The sequence below is a fragment of the Callospermophilus lateralis genome, chromosome 3 (assembly GCF_048772815.1).
Source record: "Callospermophilus lateralis isolate mCalLat2 chromosome 3, mCalLat2.hap1, whole genome shotgun sequence".
NCBI classification, from domain to species: Eukaryota; Metazoa; Chordata; class Mammalia; order Rodentia; family Sciuridae; genus Callospermophilus; species Callospermophilus lateralis.
In genome coordinates this window covers 116,642,329-116,661,779 of record NC_135307.1, presented here as the reverse complement: position 1 = coordinate 116,661,779, position 19,451 = coordinate 116,642,329, and positions in this window count along the sequence as shown.

Sequence of the window (19,451 nt, the reverse complement as noted above, 5' to 3'; positions counted from 1 at the left end):
TCCAGTCTTGAAAAAAGTGGCTTTTGATATAAATTGTAAATTTTTTAAATCAATTTTTGGTTTGTATTTTGACTTTGCTTATGGTATATTTCCATGAAATTAAATGGCCAATTTAAACTTAAATTAAAATGGCTCTCGATTAAGACATAAGAAAAAGACCCACCTGAAGATATAGCTCAGTGGTAGGACACTTGCCTAGCAATCTGAAAGCCCTGCAAAAAAAAAAAAAAAAAAAAAAGGAAGGAAGAAAAGTCATTCTATTTGGGGAGTGGGGGTAACCAGGGATTGAACTCAGGGGCACTCAATCACTGAGCCACATCCCCAGCCCTATTTTGTATTTTATTTAAAGACATGGTCTCACTGAGATGCTTAGTGTCTTGCTGAGGCTGGCTTTATGATCCTCCTGCATCAGCCTCCCTAACCTCTGGGATTATAGGCATGTGCCACTGCACCCGGCAGCAATTCCATTTTGAGACCATTAAAGAATTATGTGTACTTTATTTTTTAAAAAAAAATTATTTATTTTTAGGTGTAGATGGACACAACACAATGCCTTTATTTTTTTTATGTGGTGCTGAGGATCAAACCCGGGTTCTGCCCGTGCTAGGCAAGCACTTGACCGCGGAGCCACAATCCCAGCCCAAATTATGTGTATTTTCATTCTTTCTCTTTTTTGACCCATTTAGAACTTAAATGAACACAAAGTATAAAATATGGGCCTACATTTTTTTTTTTTTTTTGGTACTGGGGATTGAATTTGGGGCACTTAACCACTGAGTCACATCCCTAGTCCTTTTTTGTATTTTATTAAGCAACAGGGTCTTGCTGAGTTGCTTAGAACCTTGCTAAGTTGTTGAGGCTGGCTTTGAACTTTTGATCCTCCTGCGTCAGCTTCCCAAGCTGCTGGGATTACAGGTGTGTGCCACCAAAACCTGCTGGAAATTCATTTTCTTTTTTTTAGCACCATGTAATTCTGTTTATGGGACTACTATGGCTAGGGTTTCTGTCTGTTCCATTAGGCTAATGTTTATCCATGTTCTCTTTTTTTATTTAAAAAAATTTTTTTAGTTGTAGTTGGACACAATACCATTATTTATATGTGGTGCTGAGGATCCAACCCAGGGCCCCACATGTGCTAGGTGAGTGCTGTACCACTGAGCCACAACCCCAGCCCTGTTTATCCATGTTTTAGGACTACTTTTTGTAGGATTAATTATTTTTAATGCATTTAAGGTCTTCCTGCCTTTTAAATGAAATTCAGAACTGCTTAGGCTAGATTTTTTTTTTTTTGGATTGTAGATAGATGCAACATCTTTATTTTTAGTTATTTATTTTTATGTGGTGCTAAGGATCGAACCCAGTGCCTTACCAGGCAAGTGCTTTACCACCGAGCTACAACCCCAGTGCCCTAGTCTAGTTAAAAAAAAAAAAAAAAAATGTTGACATGTTTATTGTGATCACATGAAATTGTAGAATAACTCAGAAAATTGCAATTTTTATGACATTAAGTTTTCCTATTCATGAACATGATGTGGTTTTATTTCTTCTTTTGTGTCCTTTGGAAATTTTAAAATGCTGTTTTTATTGGTTTTGAACATTGCTTATTAAGTTTATTCCTAGATGCTTTATCTTTTCTGATGCAGCTATCTATTAGGTCTTTTCTTCCAGTGTATTATCTGATCAAAATGCAATTGATTACTCCAAAGTAATTTTGTATCTTAGTAACTTACTATTTTTTAAATATTTATTACCTGTAGATGAACACACAGTATCTTTATTTATTTTTATGTGGTGCTAAGGATGTAACCCAGTGCCTCACACATGGAAGGCAAGCACTTTACCACTGAGCTAGAGCCCCAGCCCCATAACTTACAATTTTAAAATTTTATTTCTAGTATTTCATCTTTGGTGTGTAGTCATAGTATCTATAAATGGCGGAAACTTTGCCTGTTCTTCCTGATTTTTTTGTTTGTTTGTTTTTTCTTTTTGTGGTGCTGGGGCTTGAACCCAGGGCCATGTATATGTGAGGGAAGCACTCTACCAACTAAGCTATATCCCCAGCCCTTCTTTTTGATCTTTAACATGCCTTGTCTTTTCTCATGACATTGGCAAGTGTGGGGGGAGGCATTGTCAGGTGGATGGAGTGTGGGGCATTACTGAGTGAGAGGAAAGAGCTAGCCCCTTGGGAGAGGAGCGGGGGGAAAGAAAAGAGAAGACAGTGACTTTCTAGAGGAAGAGAAGGAACTGGGTTCTGAGCCCTGGGGAAGGGACAAAGGAGTGACACCCTGTCTTGGAGAAAGAAGGGAGAAAATATGGGGGTGGGTAATATCTGAGTGCAGATGGAAAATCTTTGTAGTTCAGTCATATTCCCCAGGCTCTGGGATGTTTATTAATCAGAACAGTTCCAAGGGGACAAAATGCTAATGGCAAAATCTTAGTTGTTGGGTTGCTGACAGGGCCCAACCTGGGTCAGCCCCTCTGTAGATCCTCCCAGCCAAAATCCACAAAGTGAGAAGGATGAGGGGACTGAGGAAATTTATTTATTGGAGGGTGGAGGCTGGGAGGAGCCAATGTCTGGCTCTTTCTGGGTGGTTCTTGATTCTTATCCTGTGCCAAGAGAAGCCCAGCCAGGACAGCAAATCTTTTAGTAATGATCAAAGGCCAATATCATCAAGACTGGTGAGGAGGCAGTTGGTGTTAATTGAGGCCATGAGGCAGAGATGGGTGATAGTCTGGGAGAACTTGAGGGAACAGAACAGGAAAGGAGCAGGAGAGTATCAGTCTACTAGCTCACGTCACAAATCAGAAGATGGAGGCCCAGCAAGCCCAGAGACACTCTTCCAGGAGGGATTTGTAGCTGGTTCCTGAGCTGTCTTATGGCTCCTAGGAAGGGCCATGGGGAGGCCGGATTGGCTTAGAATAAAAAGTGTCTCAAGATCCTGGGGCTTCCAATTGCTCTGCCAAGTCTGACTCCACCCTATGGGGCTGGGTGGGGCCCTAGTCATGCAGCCCCAAATCCTACCCCACTCAAGAAAGAGGTGGATGAAAGAGAGAGAGGAGAGAGGGAGGTTGAAGATGACACTCTTCCAAGCCCTGAAGGCTTGCCCACCAGTGCCTGATGCCTCTACAGGGAGCTGGGACTCCAGCTGCTTTTGCTGGATTTCCATCTGCAATTTAATGGGCACCATCAACTAGTTTTTAAAATTAACTTGCTGATTATGATGAAGAAGTCTTGGATATTTGCAAAAGACAGAAAGAGGGAGGGACAGAAAGAAGGAAGGAGAGAGGGAAAAAGGGAGAGAAGGGAGAAAGGAGAGAGAGAGTAAATGGGGGAGTAAATGAGAAAAGACAAAATGACAGGGAGCCAGGGCAGAGCCAGGGAGTAGGAGACAGAAGAGAGGCAGAGACAGAGTGAGAGCAGACAGACACAGAGCAAGAGAGAAGCAGAACCTCAGGAGAAAGTTGTAACAGAGCTGGAGCTGGAGAGGAAGGCAGGGCCGGTGAGTGGGGAAAGATGGCAAGGTGCTCTTGAGTTGTTGGGGGGCCATAGGACTCTGGTCCCATTCATACTCCTTCCCAACTTTGACCTTAGAGCTTAGTATGAGAGAAACCTGCCCCAAAGGAGGCCTGAGACTCCCCGCTGACTTCTGGACCCCATGGGCATCCAAACTGTGAGGCCTGCCACAGCAGTAAAACAAACCTTGAAAGTCACCCTGGAGCAGCCAGAGTCACCCCTGAAAAGAAGAAGCCTGGGGAGGGGCACCCAAAGGCCTCCCAGGGCAGCCTTAAGCTCCTGGGTCTGTCTCCTGTTAGAACTCACCAAGGCCCAGCCTGAGGTTGTGGTGCCATCTTGTGGTTGTGTGATGCATAGCCGGTTTCCTTTCTAGATGGAGTTTTCAAGGGTCAGGACGGGTCCTGAGGGCCAGTGGAGTGAAAAGGAAGAGGGGAGCTAGGGAATGTTCACTTTGCCTGACCACACAAACACAAACATCCCTGTTGTACCTGGGCCCAGGTAGGCTTGGGGGGCGGAGAATAGGGAAGGAAGTTGGGGTTTTAACTAGGAGAAATTGGGGGTCTGTGAACTAGCATGACCTGGAAACTGCAGATCCTTCCTTAATCATTACGATAAAGCTAATTACATCAAAGAGCACTTTAAGACTTTCCTAGGATGAGGTACTATTACTTTTGGAAGTTCCTTCCCACAGCTTCTCAAACATTAAAATGCACAGCATATCTATATTAAATATAACTCAGTTTATAAAATAATACAAAGTGATTTTGTAAGTTTTCCTTGGGAATTATTTGACCGATTGTAATTCACTTACAGTACAATTATCCACCATTTCTCAGCTCTCCATGACCATTTGTTTGCATTCTTTTTTAAAATATTTATTTCTTAGTTTTAGATGGATGCAATATCTTCATTTTACATTTATGTGGTGCTGAGGATCAAACCCAGTGCCTTGTGCTACCACTGAGCCACAACCCCAGCCCTGAATTCTTAAAAAAAAAAAAAAAATATATATATATATATATATGTGTGTGTGTGTGTGTGTGTGTGTGTGTGTGTGTTGTTGATGGACCTTTATTTTATTTATATGTGGTGCTGAGGATTGAACCCAGTGCCTCATGTGCCAGGCAAGTGCTCTACCACTGAGTCACAACCACAGCCCCTCCTTATTGGCATTCTTGATGTGCTGACAAGAATTAAAAACTATCTAATCTACAAATTCTTTTCAAGTATGATGAAATTGTTATGAACACTACACTTAATAATTAAAGAAGGTGACATAGAATTAATGACATACATTAGCAATAGATAATTTATAGATGTTTTATACTTTATATAAATTCAATTAAACATTTATTAATTTTAATTATCCTGTAGTTTTTAAACTTTGGAGCCAATGTTTTCCAGATTTTTAACATTTAGGCCTCTGAAAAGCTCAAGTCTCTTGGGGAGTTATTGCTTCTGAAAAATAAGTGATCCTAATGGCACAGCCCAGAGAGCTATAAAGATTTAAAGTGGGATACTAGATAAAAAGAACTTAGCACATTGCTTGGCAAACTCTAAGCATCCAATTAAAATATAGTGATGTTATTAAACATATTTTAGCACATATACTCACATATTCATTCATTTATTTGTTTAAAAAATTTATTGGGCCAGGTATGGTGGTGCACACCTGTAATCCCAGCAGCTCAGGAGCCTGAGGCAGGAGGATGGTGAGTTCAAAGCCAGCCTAAGCAAAAGCAAGGTGCTAAGCAACTCAGTGAGACCCTTTCTCTAAATAAAACACAAAAAAGGGCTGGAGATGTGGCTCAGTGGTCAAGTGCCCTGGGTTTAATCCCTGGTATACCCCACCCAAACCCTTCATCTACAGTAAATAGTCCAACCCAAAAAATTATTGGGCTGGGGCTGTAACTCAGTAGCAGAGCACTTGCCTAGCATGTGCAAAGTCCTGGGTTCAATCCCCAGCACTGAAAAACAAAACAAAACAAAAAAAGAAGGGTTAGGGGTTAGGTACTCACTCTGTGCCAGACAAGGCAATGATCTAGGTAGTAGTTCTATAGCAGTGAACACACTCAATCTAAACAATTATTCTGGGGACTTTACATTCTAGTTGGGAGAACTAGACATAAACAATAAACATTAAAAATAAGAAAGCTCACACAGTATGTTAGGAGGCCATAAGAGCCTTGGGAGAGGGCCTGGCATGTTCCAGAACAGCCAGGAGTCCAGTGTGGTTAGAGCTGCAAAAGGTGGAGAGTGGCAGGTGAGGCCGGGGTTGGGGTTGGAGGGGATGGGGACCTCTTCATGTGAGGCCTTGTAGGCTATTATAAAGACTCTGTCCAATGAGGAGTCACTGGAGGGTCCTGAGCAGAGGAATGTGAGAGGTTGAACATATGAAGGGAAAATATATAAAATAGAACGCACAACCTGCCACCACCTGCCTAGGAAACCAAACCCTTCATCTACAATAAATAGTCCAGGAATCCAGGGTGCTGTAAGTCAGACTCACAGAGGAAGCCAGATGCTGTCTCTAGCAATAATCTAGGGAGCAAAAAAACTTCTGTAGCATATAGTCCCAAATAGTAAGAACTTTATTAATAACTGGCAGCTTCCCTAATGTTTGTCCCTAATTCCAAGTTAGGATGAACCAGAGAAAGCCAAATGTGCACCCCCAATCCCATAAGGTACCACTCATAATTACCCTCTTCAGCTTCCCGATGCCAATAGCCTTCACACCTGAAACCCTCCTGTTTTTCCACTGTAAGATTTCCCACCCTTCTGTCTGTCTTCCAGTCGCTGTCAAAATGCAAGCTCTGGTGGTCAAGTCCCTTATTATGCCAATTTCTGAATAAATAGGTTTTGTGTTTCTCATTTGATTGGTTTTTAGTTATTTCTGCAAATGAAAAACTCTGTCTTACATTTCTAAAATCTGCTCTCTTGAGAATAGACTGTAAAAACAGACCCACTGAGAATCTGTTGCAATAGTTTAGAAAAGAGACAAGAGGCAAGGGACAGGCTTGTAACAGGACAGGCGTTGTATTCTGGTTACACTTTTTTTACATGTGTGAGAGTCTCACTAAGTTGCTTAGGGCCTCATTGAATTGCTGAGGCTGTCCTTGAATTTGCCATCCTTCTGCCATAGCCTCCAAATTGGCTGGGATTATGTGCCACTGTGCCTGCCTCATTAAACATGTTTTAAATTTCTTACTTTGAAGTAATTATAGCTTCATGAAAGTTTGCAAAGGAATGTACAGAGAAGTCCCACTCGCTGGCTCATGCCAACATGCCTACCACCACAGTACAACAGCAAAACCACGGAATCAACATTGGCATAATCCACAGAGTTTATTCAGATTCATCAGTTGTATATGCACTGATTTGTGTGTGTTGTTTGGGTGTAGCTGCAGGAAATTTAAAGTTGTATGTATAATGGGAAATACAGATGGTCCCCAAGATGGTTGGACTTATGATTTTTCAACTGGTAGTGCAAAAGTTATAAGCATGGAATATAAACCATACTTTAGATTTTGAATTTTGATCTTTTCCTGAGCTATTGATCTGCAGCCTGATAGTCTTATGATGCTGGACAATGGCAGCAAACCACAGCTCAGTCAGCTACCGGATCCTGAGAGGACAAGATTGATCCTCTATGGAGCACTCTATGGCTAGGCAAGGATATTCAATAGGTAGGATAATACACACATTTTCAATTTAATAACTTTTTTATTTATAGTAAGTTTATTAGGATGAAACCCCCTTTGTTAGTAGAGAAATGTCTGATTATATTTTGTCTTTATCCTGGTTCCTGGCAGAGAGTTCCAAAAACCCCTCCTAAAATTTCCTGAGTGATAGAGAAATATCTTTAGTTCTTCACAAACCCCTCTCAAACCCTCTGAGTTTATGCCAATGGTGGGTATTGCAGAACCCTAGATAGCACCAGGAGACAGGCAGGTCACCGGAAGACTAAGTCATAATGGTTAGAGCTAGAGCTTTCAGCCCAGTTCTACAGCCTCCTGGAGGGATAGGAGGTGGAAATGAGTTCAATAGCCAATGACCAATGCTTTAATTAATCAAGCCTACATAAAGGAATTTCCGTAAATACCCTAACAATGGGTTTTGGAGTGTTTCTGGATTGGTGACCACATGGAGATGCTGGAAAGGGTCATGGCTGGAGTAGGCAAGGAAGCCCCTCCTTGCCCTTTACATCCCTTACATTGGCTACTTCTGAGTGGTACCCGTTATAACAAGCCAGTGATAACAAGTTAAATGTTTTCTTGAATTCTGTGAACAATTCTGGTCAATAATCAAATCTGAGGAACAGGGATCATGGGAACCTCCAAATTTGTAGTTGGCCAGGAAGAAGCAGAGGTGATCTGTTGCATGGTACTACTTGTGACTGACTTCTGAAATGGGGGCAGTCTTGGGGGGCATACATGAACTCTAGGTAGTATCAGAATAGAGATAAATCATCGAACATTCAGTTGGTGTCTGAGAAGCAGGAAATCGATTGGAGTTGGAAATGATACTACTTGCTTGGTGTCAGGCAAAGAGCACAGAGTAGCTCTGTACAAGTTTGGTCACTTTTGTGCAGCCTCGAGTTGCCTCCACAACAATCCAGTTGTTCGTTTGAACCATGACCACAAAACTCCCTGGCACTACCCCTTTAAACCATCCCCTCCCCTCCCATCCTTTGCCCCTGAAAAATCACTTACCTGTTCTGTCTACAATTACATCATCTCACAATTGATACACAAATGGAATCATACAGCATGCATCCCTTTGAAATTGGTTTTGTGGATACAGCATGTTCATTACTTGGATCAACAGTTCATTTGTTTTCATTGCTAAGAAGCAGTCTATGGTATGCACAACAGTTTGTTTAACCATTCACTTTTTTGAAGGGCATCTAAGTGTTTTCTGATTTGGGGCTGTTACAAATAAAGTTGCTCTGAAAATAAGTGTTTCATAAATTGCAGGAAAATAGTGTTCATTTCTCGGTGCAACAGTGCAATTTCTGGGTCCTATGGTAAGTTCATTTTTTGTTTTGAAATGAACTGGTTCTGTTGAAGATAGAGTCTAACATGATCAGCTGCTAGATTGGATGTGGGTGAAAAAAAAAAAAAAGAAGTGTGTGTTTGTATTGGGGGTAGATTCCAACTGTAGATGAGCAAACATACTTGGAACCATGCTGGAGCCTGGTAAGGACTTGGTGAGCACCAGCCACACCAGAAGAAGCAAATGTGACTCAACATGGAGGAATGAGAAAAGCCAATAAGACACTGTAAGCTATGGACATTGCCCTGAAGGGTGTTAGGGGTCACTCAAAGGACACCTAGTGTATGGAAACTCCTTTGATTATTTGCATATGTTAAAAGTAAAAGGCACGCATTGGCTTCCTCTAAGGATATAGAAAGCCACAGGAGAATGTCACTCCCATTTTAACAATAGGATAATTTGCAAAAACCATAATTTCTTAAAGCTGACAGAGAGCTGAGATCCAGACAACTAGAGAACTCAATTCCAGAGGGACAAGCCCCTTCCAGGAATGACTGACAGGACCTGCTGTTTTGCCATGGTGGGCATGTGAGGGCAGGAGTGTGCCTCCCCAGTGGACTCTCTTCCATAGGTTTTCACTGAATGTAAAGGAGAAAGCCTGGGAGACAGGCAAGCCCCTGTGGTGGTGGGAAGAAGAGGTAAGAAGTGCTGCAGGGCAGGAGGACAGGCTCCACACCCCACCAGCTTCCCTAGCAGTGCACTCTCAAGCAAAGCCACAGCACACTGGCTGGCCCCAGGGCTGCAGGAAGAGAGGCAGAAACAAAGACCCACGGGGTGGAGATGACACTATACACCACCCTGTGGAAGTGGCAGGAAAATTCTTTTCAGATCTATCAGAGGTGGAGGGCACCAGCAACAGGGGTAGGCAAGCTATGAATACTCCAACTTCCGAGACCCAGAACATACACTCCGCAGAACTGGGACTAGGAGAACCACGCAACACCCCACCAACCCAAATACGACCCACACGCGATGCAAACTGCCTCCATCTCCCACTTAACAGGGAGTAACAGCAACATCACTTACCACTAGGGGGCGAGTAAAAGCGTAGAGAATGTCCCGCCACAGAAGAGGCAGTCTGGGCGTTGAAAACAGGATGCAGCTGTAACCCAGCCTATGACAAACTCACCTTAAATTCAAAGATCTAGGCAGGCTAAAAGAAAAGGAAAGGGGGTGGGAGGAACATGTCATGCAAACACTAATCAAAAGAAAGCTCGAAGCTGGGCACGGCAGGGCATGCCTGTAATCCCAATTTGACTTGGGAGGCTGAGGCAGGAGGAGGATCACCAGTTCAAAGCCAGCCTCAGCAACTTAGTGAGGCCCTACACAACTCATTGAGACCCTGTCTCTAATAAAATATTTTTAAAAGGGCTGGGGATGTAGCTCATTGGTTTAGTGCCCCTGGGTTTAATCCCTGGTACCCCACTCCCACCCCCCCAAAAAAGAAAACAAACCTTGAATGCCTATATTAATTTCAGCCGAAGTAGACTTCAGAGCTCAGAATATTCCCGGGAGTAAAGGACTATACATAAAGGGGTCAGTTCATCAAGGAGATTTAACAATTCTCAATGGGTGTGCTCTGGAGAACAGAGTTCAGGATTCAGACTGATAGAACAAGGGAAAGAAATGGACAAATCCACTTCTCAAAATCACACAGAACAAGCACATAAAATGCATCAGGAGGTTGCAGGTATAAGTAAGTAGTAGAGTGCTTGCTAGCATGCATTTGGCCTGGGGTTCTATCCCCAGGACCCAGGAGTGGGGGACAGGATGTGGGGGGAAGAGAAAAAGAAAAAAAAATCAGGCCTTATGTGGGTCACTTGTACAATACCATTAGCCAACATGATCCTATTGACATTTATAGGATGCTCCACCCAACAACAGCAAAATTTACATTCTTTTCAAGTACATGAGGAACTTTACCAAGATAGATCACATTCTGCTCCACAAATCAAATCTTAACAAATTAAAAATAATTGAAATCATACAAAGTACATTCTATCATCCCAATGAAATTAAATAATAAATCAGTAACAGAAAGATACCTGAAAAAATCTTCAAGTATTTAGAAACCAAACAACACACTTTTAAATAATTTATGGTTTTCAGAAAAGAAACCAGGAGGATAATAAGAGATATTTTAATGAAATGAAAATAAAAAACAGAGCATCAAAATTGGTGAGACACAATTTAAAGCAGTGCTTACAGAAAATCTTGTGATATTGTTTAGGTAAGGATTTTTTAGATGAGCTGAAAAGCATAAGCCATAAAAAGCAAAAACTGATATATCAGCTCTCACCAAAATTAAAAACTTCTGCTCAAAAAGGGCTAGTAAGAAAATGAAAAGACAAACCACAGATTGGGAGAAACTATTTGCAAAATACATAACTGATAAAGAACTTGTATACAGAATAGATAAAGAACTCTTTCAACTCAATAATAAGATAAACAAGCCAATTAAAACTAGGCAAAGGATTTTAACAGAAACCTTGTTGGAGAACAGATGTGATAGCCATAAGCCCATAAACAGATGCTCAATCTTATTATTCACTAAGGAAATGAAAATTAAAACCACAATGAAATACTACTACACACCTACTAGAAACTTAGAAAAGATGAGACAGTGATGCTGGAGAGCACAGTCATAGTATTTTGGCAGTTTCTTATGCAGTTAAACATATGCATATTGTGCGACTCAGTGACCTCATTTCTGGCTATTTAGCCAAGAAAAATAAAAACATATGTCCACCACCCAGAGACCTGAGTGTGAATGTTTAGAGTGTTGTTGTTGTTTTCTATGATGGCCTCAAACTGGGAACAACCCACATATTCATCTACTGGTAAATGGGAAAACAAACTGTGGTATGTCCAAAGCAGTGGGATAAAGGGACAAAGTACTGATATGGCAACATGAACGAATCTTGAATGCATTATATCAGACAGGAGATATGTACAAAAGCTTTGTGTTGCTGTGACCAAAATACCTGACAACAACTTTGAGGAGGAAAAGCTTATTTTGAATCACAGTATCTGAGATTCAGCCCATGATGGGCAAGTTCCATTGCTCTAGGCCCCAGGTGAGGCAGAACATCATGGCGTGAGGGCATGGTGCAGGAAGGCTGCTCAGCACATGGCAGCAGAGAAGCAGAGAGCAATGTCAGGGATAAAATATAAACCCCAAAGGCATGCCATCAATGACCCATCTCCTCTAGTCACACCTTACCTGCTTTAGTTATCACCCAAACAGTCCTTTCAAACTAGGTTGGACTGATTAGGTTACGGCTCTCACAATCCAGTTGTTTCACCTCTGAATATTCTTGCATTAACACACAGGAGTTTGGAGGGACTAAACCACAACACATTGTGTCCTAAGCTTTTTTCTTTGAGGTAGCACAGCATAGCAAATAGAATAAATAATGTATGGTATGTTTCAAAATTCCAAGATAGTAAATTTCAAAAGTGCTTACCACACACACACAAAAAAATTTGAGGTGAAGGTTATGTTAATTAGCTTGATTTAATTATTTCACATTATACCCATATATCATAATGTCACTTTGTACCCCATAAATATATATATATATATATAGAGAGAGAAATTGACAAAACTATAATTTGTCAATTTCCAATTTAAAAATTAAAAGTTTAAATTAGAAAAAAAAGCATTGTGTTCAGTGAAAGAAGAGAGATACAAGAGACTACACTCTCTGTAATTTCATTTATATGAAATTATGGAAAAGGCAAAACTACAGGGATAATAAGCAGCTTTGTGGTTGCTAAGAGCCAGGGGTAGTGGGTAGGAATTTGACTATGAAGAAGCATGAGGGGTCTTCTAAGGGTGATGGGATTTTCCTCTATATCTTGATTGTGGGGCGATTTGTGTATTTCTAGCTTTGCATATATTTTTCAAAATATCACACTGTATACCTACAAGGGTGAATTTTGCTATATGGAAATTCTTCCTTTGTATACCTAAATTGTATTGAAAAAATGAAAGAGACAATGGCTGTGAATCAGAGATGAGACGGCCTCTGAAGTTACATAGCCTGGAAATAATCATGTATCCCTGAAATAGTCCAGGGGAACCAGAGACCTGCTCCCCCTGATGGCCTTCCGGGAGCAGCAACAGTTTGCTTCAGGCTGAGAAGCTCCCTGGCTGCTGGCATGGGTGCCCTGACAGCTGGATCAGGTCCTCTGGGCTCAGGATTTGGTTGCCCAGGGCACTTCAGGCTCTGTCGCCAAGTTTTGGGGGAGTATGACTACTGATACAGCAAAGAGTGGCTTCTATTAGGATTTTATTTTGCAGAGATGGGGCAGTGAGGACAGGGTCTCGCTGCTTCAGCCTTCCTGAGTAGCTGGAACTACAGGCACCTCCATGTCTGGCTAAATGGACTTGATTTTTCAAAAAAAAAATTATTTTTGGGGGGGGATCAAGGACTTTGTGCATGCTCTACAACTGAACCACATCTCCAGCCCAAGAACTTAATTTTTAAAATCAGATGTTATCCAGCCCTGCGCAAGGAAGAGCACAAACTATTAAAAAGAAAAACAAATAAGCAAATAAGCAAAATCCCCACTTAAGTACTTCTCCAAAATAAGAGAAATGTCAAATTATCATGCTCACAGGATATTCCAGCTAGCTACAGTTGCGAGCAAGCAGCAGCCATCCACCTGGTAGCCATCGCATACAGTATTTTTGCTAGCCTTGCAGATTGGCTTCTTCTTACTCTCTCTGCTTCTTGAGAGGGGCACTTAGGACCATACAAAGTAGATGTTATGTCCAAATTACCAGGACCCAGATCTCAGCTCCCAGTTGCCCTAGCACAGATCCAGGTTACAGGAGACCCAAATGCCAGCTGGACCAGGCAATGGAGTGGTGTGGGTTCAGGTTGCCAACCTTTAATCCAGCACTTTCATATCCATGGCCAGAAGTAAGATTGGTCTATGGTCGTCAATGTGAAGGTGGGTGGGCTAAGATGGATTATCTTCACCAGATTTGGTGTCAGGATTATGTTAGCTTCATAAAATCAATGGAGACATGTAAAACTCAATTCTATATTTTCCCTATATACTCTGGAAGAGTTTAAACAGCAGAGAAATTACCTCTTCTTCCAGTTTGAAAGAACTCATGCTAAACCTGTCTAGGTCTGATGTCTTTTTTAGAGATGACAACTTTTAATTTTTTTCTCTTTAATTGGTCTTTTAGTGTTGTTTACTCCTCAAGTTAAACTTGGCAATTTATATATTCCTAGAAAAAATTATTTAATGTTGAAACACTCCAATTTATAAGCAGGCATGAGTTCTCTTGCATTTCAGAAGTCATCTCATGGCTGTACTACATTCTGTTGGAATCCTACTTTTTATATTATTACTACATTTATGACCAGTTGATGGTTTACTTTAATTTGCCTTTCCTCCTTTCACTAAGAACAGTCTAATTCTGAATTATACTACTTCCGGAAGGAATTATGCTTCTTCTTACCCATCCTCTTTTTTTATTTTTTGTACCAAGGATTAAACCCAGGGTGCTTAACCACATCCCCAGCCCTTCTTTATTTTTTATTTTCAGATAGGGTCTTGATAAGTTGCTTAGGGCCTTGCTGAGTTGCTGAATTGAACTTTCAATTCTCCTGCCTCAGCCTTCCAAGCTGCTGGGATTATAGGCGTGTACCACTGCACTCAGCTGTCCATTCTCTTTTTGAGCGGCTGTTTCTGAGAGGAAGGGGATGAGAATTTGGACCGTGGTCTGGCTGTTCCCAAGTACGGATATCTGCCTTTTTTCTGACCCCAAGATTCCTTTGAGGATCCGGGGAAACCAGGCTCTTGTCTCCAGAAATGTGCCTGTGTTTAAATCCTGACTCCCATCCTGAAGGAACCAGGAGAAGTCACATAACCTCTCTGTTCCTTAGGTTCCCCATCTGATGGGGGGAAAATAGTGCTTCCCTTATGGAGTCGCTGTGAGAATTACACGGTTTAACCTTTGTTTATAGCATTTAGAGCAGAGCCTGGCACATGCCAAGTGTAGGGGTAGTTTAGCTGTCATCGTCGTTATTATTCCTGGTGTTCCTCTGTTGCGTCTTTTTCTCTTCCCCATCCACAGGAGCCCCTTGTGCTTCCCCACCTCAAGGGCCGGAATCCAAACTGGCTTCTGTAATCGAAGGCACAGGGTGGGACACTGGAACATGGAACAGTGACCCAGAAGGGAAGGGGAAAGGAGGGAGTAGTTAGGGAGGGGCGGAGGAAGCCCAGGAAAGGGGCTGGAAAGCTTCCCCAGACTTGGGCGGTGGCTTCATGGTTCTGCCAGCGGCAAGGACAGTGTCCAGCTCCTGGCAGTGCCCTGGGGAGGTGTGAACCTCGAGGGACAGGGCTGTGTGATATCCTTGTTCCCAAGCTTTGCAGGAAGCAGAGTCACAGGACACAGCCCTTAGAGGTTCAGTCAGCCAGTCTGTGCACAGTGATGGGGAACTGCGGACCACAGGGCCCCCTTCTGATGTGCCAGGCCACAGGGCCACCTTCTGGTAATATGGCCTCAAGGGTAGGAATAAAATGACTCAGGACATTAAATGTCCCACTTGGTATCCAGGGGGCTCCAAACAGATTAAATCTGATTTTGAAAAAAATTTTGTAAGAAAAGCTATGTCATATAACCAGGGTCAGGGGGGAACCCAAATCCATCTCTGCTTCTCTGCTTTCCACGTGCGCCGTTTATTCTTACTGCTCTTCCAGGACTTTCTCATTCTTCTCAGAGTCAGCTGCAACTTTCAGGGTGACATGTGTCATGTGCACCCTTGTGTCCTGGAGTTGGCTGCTCTCCTGAGCCTCATGCGCAGGCTTCGGTGAGGCTCCTGGGATTCAATCAATGCCTCCCATTGTCTCTGCCAGCTGGTGCCAACCCTGACCAGGCCTGCCCACAGCACTGCCTGCTTGACTCAGCCTGGGAGTTGCAAGGTGTGCGGCAACTTTCCAACACACTCTGTGGCTGTGGCACACTGGATACAGCCGTGGTGGAGAGCCACTGTGTAGGGCCCATCCCTGCGAGTGACCAGCTCAGAAGTGGCATGTGGGAGTCTAAGAGGACCTTGATCTCTCTTGCCTTGATCCCAAAGGGCAGGAGATTACTGGCAGAGCTGGGAAGTAGTCCCCTACCCAAGGCTGGAGGGGTGTTCCCAAGACCCCTTAGGAAATGCCAAGGGAATCACAACTAACACTGGCTGGTCCAGGGGCTGGGTGTCAGAGTGAGCCACACATGTGGGCCGGCACAGGACGTCATGAAATCATGCTGAGATCTCCAGTGTGAGGGGGGCCTCAGACTAAGGAGCTGATGGGTCCTCTTTCTCCAGAGTCAAACTTTGAAGTCTCTTTTTTCATGGAGTCTGTGAACATCCTTTGTAGATCCCTTGCCCCTAACCAAGCAGCCTATTGAAGTCCCTCCTCAAAGTCACTTTGAGGATTATCAGACTCTTGGTCTAGCAGTCAGATGGCACATAGGGCCTTCCCTGCCATTCACACCTGAATTATGGAATGTCTTCGTAACACTGCCCCAATTACAGCGTCTCATAACAGGGGGTTACGTGTGGCTCAAGAAGAGACAGGACGGGCCCTAGAGGAGGAGTGCCTCTGCCCTGAGTAGAGAGGACACGCCTGGAGCTGTGTCTGGGGCTGGGAGAGCAGAGAAGGTAAAGCAGTGGCCTGGATGGACATCTGGTTCGAAGGTGTCCCATCATGCTGTTTTTGCAGACCACCTACTTTGCCCAAGGCAGCCAGGCACTCTGTCTCCTCCGGTGAGCTTTTCTGAAGGTGCCAGGCTCAGCTCCTAGTTTGGGGTCTGATGTCCCTGCTTCAGACCCCAATATTGGCATCCCACAAGCTGGGTGATGCCCCAGCGAGAACTAGGCCTCAGCCTTAGCAAACTCAGCCTGGCTGGCTCCCAAGTCCATCAGTGGCCCCTCAGCCTGCCTCCTGCCCCAGGATGGACCTTCCCTCTTGTTCTCCTTTTCTCCCTCCCTTTCCTTCTCTCCCCTCTCTTCTCTTATTCTTCCCTGTCCCCTTCCCTGCCAGACTAGGATGAGCATTGGGGTTCAAGGAGCTTGGCCCCTTCAAGATGCAGGTAGGGACACTGAGGCCCATTGGAGGGGAGAGCTAGGGCCACTGGCATTTTCCTCGGCTCTGTCCTTTCCAATCTCCATGCGTGTCAATGGTTATCCCTTAAGGGATTCTGTGGTTCACACCAAGGGAAAGCCATAGGAGGCCCGCTGCACCTCATGGGGTTCCCATAGGCAGTACCAGGAGTGATGGTGAGCCCCTCAACACTGGGGCAGAATGAGGAAAGAACAGGGAAGGATTCTGGGCACGTGACCTTGAGGGCCTTTATAGCCCAGGTTGAGTACAGCACACCAGTGCCCAGAAGTGCTGATGGAGACCCTCTTAGTCAGAGGGAGGTGCTGCCTCAGGAATGGAGACCATACGTACTCGCACTTCCTGGCCTGGGGAAGCCTGGAAACCTTCTCCCACTCCATATATGTCCACGGCAGGGGAAGGGGTGTGAAAGCCCTGGGTGAGCTACATAGGGTACCCCAGTTTATGTGGGGAGAAGGAAAGGCTAAGGAAGGCTTCTAGGAATTGGGGTTTTAACTGGTCCTTGAAGGACAGATGGGAGACTAAGGGGGGCAGGTGAGCCTGCTTCCTGTGGCCTGGCCTCCCACGGGATATCTCTCCCTGCACCTGGGTTGGGGAGGGGTCAAGGTGATCCACTTCTTCCCAGATGAGCATAAGAGAGGAGCCAAAACCAGGTGACAGCAGGGCCAGAGCAGAGGACGCTGTTCTCCCTGTGGTGGCAGAGGCAGGGAGAGACCTGGCTCCCACTCAGTTGAAGGCCTCCTGACTGCCCCGCGCCTGCCAAGCCCACTGCCATCTTTACAACCTTCTCTCCCCTCCCCCAGACACAGACACTCCATCCTGTAGGGAGGCAGAATACCTCCTGAGCCCTGCCCTGAGGCAGTGCTGTGAGGGGGACAAGGGCCACCCAGGGTCCTCGTCATCATGGCTGTATTCCTTTTCTCTGGGGAGCCCTCTTTCCTTTTCAGCCCCGACCCCAGAGATCTGTCTCAGGAGGTTCTGCTGGCATGTGGAGACTGGCCCAGGTGTCCCCACCCCTAAGGGTCTGAACTTCAGGTAGAGGTTTGTATACACATGGGGACAATGTGTCAGGAAATCTCCATGTTTGAGTGTCCCCCACTTCCCATGGTTTGTATGTAAAGTGCTTCTTTAAGGAAAAGCCCCCACTCTGCTCCCCTTCCACTCAGCCCTGTTTTCTGCGCCTGATACCCCCCCTCTAGAAAAGCGCACATGCCTGGCATTTGGCCCTGGCCCAGGCTCAGAGGCATGGGTTCTGGCACCGTGACTGCCCTAAACTTGCCTATGGCCCTACACAGGTTCCCATCTTGAGCCTGTTTTCTGACCTAGGAATTGAGGACATTTGAATCTACCTCATAGGGGCCTTCTCAAAGTCTGGAATTGGGTGGCTTTGTCTGACCCCTTCCTGCTTACTCCTGGGGGCACCTAGAAAGGCAAGGGGGCAGGGCAGCAACAGGACAGTCACTCAGAGGCACTCATGGACCACTGCTGTGTCCCAGCTCCCATGGTCTCCTGGGCCAGTCTCAGAGGAAAAGTGGCAGGCTGTGGCAACCAACCTGTGCCAGGAGAGTCTAATCCTAGCAAGACTTGGTTGGGGGAAAAGCGGGGTGTAGCCATGCCTCTCTCCCCATCAGAGGACCTACTGCCAGGACCCCTGAGGCAAGGGTAGTGTCAGAGCCCGGAACAGACTCTCCTTAGGAGATCTAAGTCCAAAGAGGCTAGTCTGAGGGTCGAGGGCCAGCACCTGGAGCTCACCCTACAGGGCTTCCCTACAGCAGCAGCCATTGGCTCTCCATGGCAGCATGTGAGCCAGGCAGGAGAGCATTTCCATTTTATTGATGGGGAAACTGAGGTCCAGAGGTAAATAGCATGCCTGGCCAAAGTCATAACCAGAATTAGTCTGGATTCCAGAGACCTGGTTCTTGGCCCAAGTCTCTCCCTTTCTCACTAGCATTCCTCTGGTGGGAAGAAAGAGACCTGGCAGAAGGAAGGGGGTGCAGAGAAGTTCTGAGGGATGGTGGGAAAAGAAGGAAGAGGGGCTGAACCCTCCTTTTGCTTCTTCTAGACCCAGCCCAGTGTTTAGGACTTCTGGGATGTTGCTAAGGCAAGAGAGCTTGCTTCAACTCTCTCCATCTCCCAATCCCACCTTCCTTGACTCTAGGACGTCCTTATTGCCTTTGTTCAATGCTACACCCTCTGCCTCCTTTCTAGGAGGAGGCCTCCTTTCATGTGATGGCTCCCAAAGGCCTCTCAGGTACCATCTCTATAGGTGTGGCATATACCCAGTCCCTATGTGGTTGTGTGAGTACCCTGGGGGCAGGAACTGTGATTCTCCTGTGTGTGCCCCAGCACCGAGCCTGACATTCAGCAGCTGGGCAAATACAAGGGAGCAAGTAGCTGGTGGGAAGAGTGACCATAAGAGGGCGCTCATGGGAAGGAGGCTGCAGGCTGCCTGGACGTGCAGATGAAGGGGTGGGCATCACAGCAGGGCCCAGGGGTTGCAACCACCCAAAACCTGCTGGGGCCCTCACCAGTGGGATGGGGTCCTTTTCCAGGGAAGTGGGGTTGGCCTTGGGCTAAACTCACAGGGTCTCCACCATGGCTTGACACCCTCAGACTCTGGGCACCTGACAGGTTGGTGGCTGGTCTTTCCACATTTTGCAAGGGGAAGGATGAAGCCTGAGGAGAGCCCCGGAGCCAACCCAGTGGTGGCCATCCTGACCAGCAAGCCACATGCAGAGCCCCAGAG